This window comes from Pan troglodytes, chromosome 20 (assembly GCF_028858775.2).
Source record: "Pan troglodytes isolate AG18354 chromosome 20, NHGRI_mPanTro3-v2.0_pri, whole genome shotgun sequence".
NCBI classification, from domain to species: domain Eukaryota; kingdom Metazoa; phylum Chordata; class Mammalia; order Primates; family Hominidae; genus Pan; species Pan troglodytes.
Window position 1 is genome coordinate 55,123,502 of NC_072418.2, and position 6,544 is coordinate 55,130,045.

General features: G+C 39.9%; 1 pseudogene; it reads left to right on the forward strand.

Moving 5' to 3' along the window:
* Window positions 1,263–1,695, forward strand: PANTROV1R-PS279 (vomeronasal 1 receptor panTroV1R-ps279 pseudogene; annotated as a pseudogene).

The window sequence follows — 6,544 nt, forward strand, 5'->3', positions numbered from 1 at the left end:
TTGCCATACCGGCTGTTTTTGCTAATAGTGATTGTAACAGGTGGGAAGTCATACCTCATTGTGGTTTTTTCTTGTGTTTTCTACATAATCAGTGACATTGAGCATGTTTTTATATAACTGTTGGGCATTTGAATGTCTCCTTTATAATAATGTCTATTCAGATCTTTAGACCATTTTAAAATTAGGTCTATTTTTGCTTTGTTTTGTTTTAGGAGTTATTTTTTGCTATTGAGTTGTAGAAGTTCATTTTCCTATGATTTCAACATCGATAATGCTCAAGATTTTATGTTCTCTGGATTCCGTTTTTACATATTTCTTCTATTTTATTGTATTTTACAAATTATATTTCCCTGCTAATAGCTTCGCATGACTTGTACATTAATATATTGATGAGTAAATGATCAAAAATTAGTAATAATTGAGTTTCTATACCGTTTTAATACATGTTAGTATTTCATGTATAAAAGTTTAGAAACAGAGTAATATTGTTCAATGATTTATTTGATAGATACCATTGTACATTTTCTCCTATTGGGTGAGTAAATGAGTCTTTCTGCTACCAAACTAATATTGAGCCATTCTTGCATTCAGTAAATCCAATTTGCATGTGAGGAAGTTTCCTTTAGGATTTTAATCAGTGCACCAACAGTTCATTAGTATATCAAAAGTTATTGACATTGGATATTGACCTATACAGTAAATCTTTACACAGAAACAAAAACTTGCTTTGATCAAAATTATAAAAGAAAATACCAGTGATGAGAAATAAATGGCATGGTAAACAAACAAAACTAACTAGGCCTAGATTATTTAAAAACACAGCTGCCTGACTTGTTAGCATAGCAAGTCCTTAGGTTATTGTCTTTGCAACCATCCTAGTCAAATTCGAGTCTCTTTTCAACCCTTAAGATGCCTGTGAATTTTGACAAATCATTGAACCTCTCTGTATCTAAGTTCTTTTTGTCTCTACAAGGAAAATTATGCCAGTGAATCCATCATACTGTTAGAAAAATCAAAGAAGGTACCATACATACCACATGATAGGCATGATTCCTATATTGTAAGTGCTATTTAAATGTTATACATTCAACCCTAGAAAGTCTCTCAGCAAAACAAAACTTTAAACATTTTTCAGTAGAATACTGTTTTTCAGTTATGTCATTAATGCAATCTACACCTCATGTTTTCTGCAGGATCTTCTGGCTCTCAAGACGAATGTCAATCACTAGGAACTGGCAGAGTGGCCTCCAGGGATAGGAGGAATGATCTATTTATCACAGAATATTGTTGGAATCCTGAAAAATTTCTGTCTTCCTTACCATTGTGCCTTCTTTTATTTAGCAGGGTGCAGATTGAGGTCCACAGATTTGAATCAGAAGCACCTGATTATAGCCACTTCTTGCTCATTCTGTTTAAAGGTGTCCCCAAGACACACCTCTGTATGCAGCACCAAGTCAATGGCAGATTTTAGGTGATATAACTTCCTAAATGATTTCAGATTCCAATTTGTTTCTGTCCTCACAGAGTTGGTAGGGTATGACCATTGGCACCACCTGTGTCTGCAGTGTTTCAAGCCATCATGATAAGCCCCAGGAACTACAGGTGTGTAGAATTTAAAATGAATTATCCAATGTATATTGGGCTGTCCGTTTTTCTCTGCTGGATCCTGATACATTGATAAATATGATTTTTTTCCAGCCGGGTGCAGTATCTCACACCTGTAACCCCAGCACTTTGGGAGGCCGAGGTGGGCAGATCACTTGAGGCCAGGAGCTGGAGACCAGCCTGGCCCACATGGCAAAACCCCATCTCTACTAAAAATATGAAAATTAACCAGGCGTGGTGGTGCAGGCCTGTAATCCCAACTACCTGGGAGGCTGAGACACAGGAATTACTTGAACCCGGGAGGTGTAGGTTGTAGTGCGCCGAGATCGTGGCACTGCACTCCAGCCTGGGTGACAGAGCGAGACTATCTCAAAATAAAAAAAAAAAAAAGGATTTTTCCCATGTTTATAATTGCCAAATATAGCAGCAAAAACATCACAAAGAAAACAAGATAGGATACTTTTCTGCTGTATTCATGACAAAATCAAATCAGAGGGTCAATATCTACAACATTGTTATTATTCCCTAATACTTCCCGTGTTTCTTAATCTGTGCCTGTGGCTCTATAAGTTTTCTCCTGTACAGACACAAGTGGAAGCTCATTCATAACCTTAGCACCAATATTCCCTACCCCCACCAAAATTATTTTAACTCCTTTTGGTCATATGTATTTTTATCAAATTAAAGAGGCATCACAGGTTATAAATCACAGCTCATTGGAATTTTTCAAACAAACATAGCTCTTTATGTAATATATAGATACAAAAACAGAACATTGTTCTGTTCACAAGAGTTCACAAGAAGCTCCTTCTTTGCACTCTAAGTCACTACCCACAACAGTATAATTCTGTTGTTTCTATTTGCAAGAGTGGAACTCTTGAGATTTTGGTTTACATCTCTTCCAGTATTTAAGGGATTAAATTATTTTGGCCTGTTTGCTACTTTATATAAATGGAATCAACATGAATTCTTTTATATTTAGCTTTTATATCTATTCCATTAGAATTTTTGTGTGTGACCATACCTTAATTATTGCATTCTATTAATGGTATTCATTAGCATTGCTTCCTATGATTCCATTGTATGAATAATCAGATGATTGAGTCATACCATTTTTTTGTTTGTTTTTTACTTTTGTTTGTTTGTTTTTGAGATAGAGTCTTGCTCTTGTCACCCATGCTGGAGGGCAATGGCGTGATCTCGGCTCACTGCAACCTCCGCCTCCTGGGTTCAAGTGATTCTCCTGCCTCAGCCTCCTGAGTAGCTGGGATTACAGGCACCCGCCACAACACCCAGCTAATTTTTTTGTGTGTTTTTGGTAGAGATGGGTTTTCACCATGTTGGCCAGGCTGGTGTCGAACTCCTGACCTCAAGTGATCCGCCCACCTTGGCCTCCCAAAGTGCTGAGATTACAGGCATGAGCCACCGCGCCCGGTCGAGTCATACTATTGTTAAAGGGCATGTGGTAATTTTGAGTTTGTGGCTTTTATGAGCAATGAATAGTCCTACCTATATAAACTACGTAACTTGTCTTTTGTTGATATATATATGAATTTGTGATGGATAAATTCATAGAAGTGAAATTATTGAAGCATAAATTGACATCTGGTAGGCTTATGTAGCCACTACCAAACAGTTTTCCAAAATGTTTGTATCCATTTCAGCACCCACCAGCAGCGCATGAGTTCTTGGTTTATTCACATCCTTGCCACACTTAATATTTCCTGTCATTTTCTTTTTTCTTTTTTTTTTTTTTTGAGACAGAATCCCATTCTGTCGCCCAGGCTGGGGTGCAATGGTATGTTCTCAGCTCACTGCAACCTCTGCCTCCTGGGTTCAAGGGATTCTCCTGCCTCAGCCTCCCTAGTAGCTGGGATTACAGGCGCACGCCACCACGCCTGGCTAATTTTTGTATTTTTTGTAGAGATGGGGTTTCACCATGGTGGTCTTGAACTCCTGACCTCAGGTGATCCACCTGCCTTGGCCTCCCAAAGTACGGGATTACAGGCGTGAGCCACAGCGCCCTGCCTAATTTTTTGAATTAGCTGAAATTTTCTTTTGGCCAATATTAAGGTCACTGGTGAATATTCTATGCATGCATTATAGGGATAAATACGAAATAAAAATGAGAGCCTGCATTCCTCCTTTGAAAATATGGCAAGGCATTTCTCTTCCTCCTCTTTTTGTCAGAATATTTACCTTAGAAAACTTGTGAGTACTTTCTCCTGAAATGTTTATTTTTAGAAACTAAATAAACCTTTTGTCAGCATAATGACCTAGGGATATCTTTCTCAAGGACTTGGGAGACATCTCTCAAATGTCAACATCACTAGAGATAGCACCTGTATCTCTCTGTTTCTGTGGGATAGTAGGAGCCTATCTACAGTGGGTACCTGGCTCCATTTTGTAAAACTACCACCTGTTGTAAACATATGTTAGGGTTTTCCCCCCCGCTTCTGAATAAAGCTAATTGGCTAACATAGATGGTCTCCCCAATTACCGTGTAAGGTCAGGATGAACAATGTATAAGCAATAGTGCAATCAAGTTTTTGAGGCTAATCAGTGCTTATCTCAAAAACCAGTCTATAATGGGTTGTATAGAAATTATTCTTTTTCCTATCTCCTAACGGATTGCTTCTATTGTGTATGATATTCCTGTTAAATGTTTATTCATCAATAAAATTGTTGGCCAGGTGCAGTGGCTCACACCTGTAATCCCAGCACTTTGGGAGGCCGAGGTAGGAGGATCACTTGAGGTCAGGAGTTTGAGACCAGCCTGGTCAACATGGTGAAACCCTATCTCTGCTAAAAATACAAAAACTTAGCTGAGTGTGGTGGCACACGCCTGTAATCCCAGCTACTCAGAAGGCTGAGGCAGGAGAATCACTTGAACCTGGGAGGCGGAGGTTGCAGTGAGCCGAGATTGTGCCACTGCACTCCAGCCTGGGTAACAGAGCGAGACCCTGTCTAAAAAAAACAAAAAACAAAAATGTCCATGCTGATCCCTTGAAAATTTTAGAAGCAACAAACTCCCCATATACATAATGGATTTATAACTTTAAGCTATAATCAGCTTATCTTCTACTTTTTAGTTTCATGAAAAGCTCTGCAATCAACTCATTTCTTTGCTTCAGATCATAAAAGTCAATGCTAAAAGTTGTTTCGTGGCAACATAGCTATTTAGCAATATTGCGTAATATAGACATCTATCTTGTACAGATCCCAAAATATATCCCAGATACTGCATCTTCAAAAAATAATGCTGACCTAGGCCACCGTGGAGTGTGCCTGGAGTCCTAGCTACTTAAGTGGCTGAGGCAAGAGGATGTCTTGAGCCCAGGAGTACATATGCAGCCTGGAAAACACAGTTAGACCCTGTCTCTAAAAAATAATAATAATCATCGAAGTAAAATATGCTGATATGGGCCAGGTGCAGTGGCTCGCGCCTGTAATCCCAGTGCTTTGGGAGGCCAAGGCGGGCGGATCACGAAGTCAGGAGTTCGAGACCAGCCTGGCTAACGTGGTAAAACCCTGTCTCTACTAAAAATACAAAAAATTAGCTGGGCGTGGTGGCAGGCGCCTGTAATCTCAGCTACTCGAGAGGCTGAGGCAGGAGAATTGCTTGAACCCAGGAGGCAGAGGTTGCAGTGAGTGGAGGCCATGCCACAGCACACCAGCCTGGGCAACAGAGCGAGACTCCAACTGAAAAAAATTAAAAAAAAAAAATGCTGATATGTCATCTCGTATCCATCTTTGTGACATATCACTATATCCTTCTCATTTTAACCTGCTAACATTTTAAATATGTTCATTTTCATATCTAAACATGATCATACTTCAAGATGGATGAAGGGATCCAAAAATAGGGATATAAGGCCGGGTGCGGTGGCTCACGCCTGTAATCCCAGCACTCTGCAGGCCAAGGCGGGCAGATGATCACCTGAGGTCAGGAGTTCGAGACCACCCTGGCCAACATGGCAAAACCCCATCTCCACTAAAAATACAAAAATTAGCCAGGCGTGGTGGCACGCGCCTGTAATCCCAGCTACTCGAGAGGCTGAGGCAGGAGAATTGCTTGAACCCAGGAGGTGGAGGTTGCAGTGAGCCGAGATCGTGCCACTGCACTCTAGCTTGGATGACAGAGTTAGATTCTGTCTTAAGAAAAAAAAAGTTGGGGGGGGGAGATATGAGAGAAAAACATACTTATTAGTACCTGTTAATTCAAAAATATTGCCATAAAATTATTGCCGGCAGACGTAAGGCTATTTAAAATCTGATAATCTAGTTTTACTTCTATCAGGGTTCTATAAAAGAATAATCTGCCTCCCAAATACACTTAGAATTACTGCAGAGTTATTCTTTAGATCAATAAATACAATTGTCTTCTGAAGACTATTTTAAAGGCTTTGTTATCTACAGGTGCCAGTACATTGAAGAAGAGAAAACAAATAAGATTTAAGAGATTATAATTTTTAAAATAAAAAGTATGTTTACTTATTACTTTCAGAATGCACCTAAAGTGAATCTGAAATTACAGTATTTTTAGAAAATATTGACCTAAGCCTCAGCCCCCCAAATAGCTGGGATTATAGGCGTGTGCCATCACGCCCGGCTAATTTTTGTATTTTTAGTAGAGACGGGGTTTCTCCATTTTGGTCAGGCTGGTGTCGAACTCCTGACCTCCAGTGATACGACCGCCTCGGCCTCCCAAAGTGCTGGGATTACAGGCGTGAGCAACCGTGCCCGGCCTCTATTGCTTTTTTAAAAGCAATAGCTGGTGACTTGACTTCTCACCGGCTTTAGCACTCCACGCCCCAGATGTGGCCCAGGAAACTCTTTGGAACTCTCTACTCCAGAGTGAATGGGGAATAGAAATGGAGAGGATTTCTATGCTATTCTGTGGGGCGTCAGCGTGAAATTACACATTCTGCACAGGTTG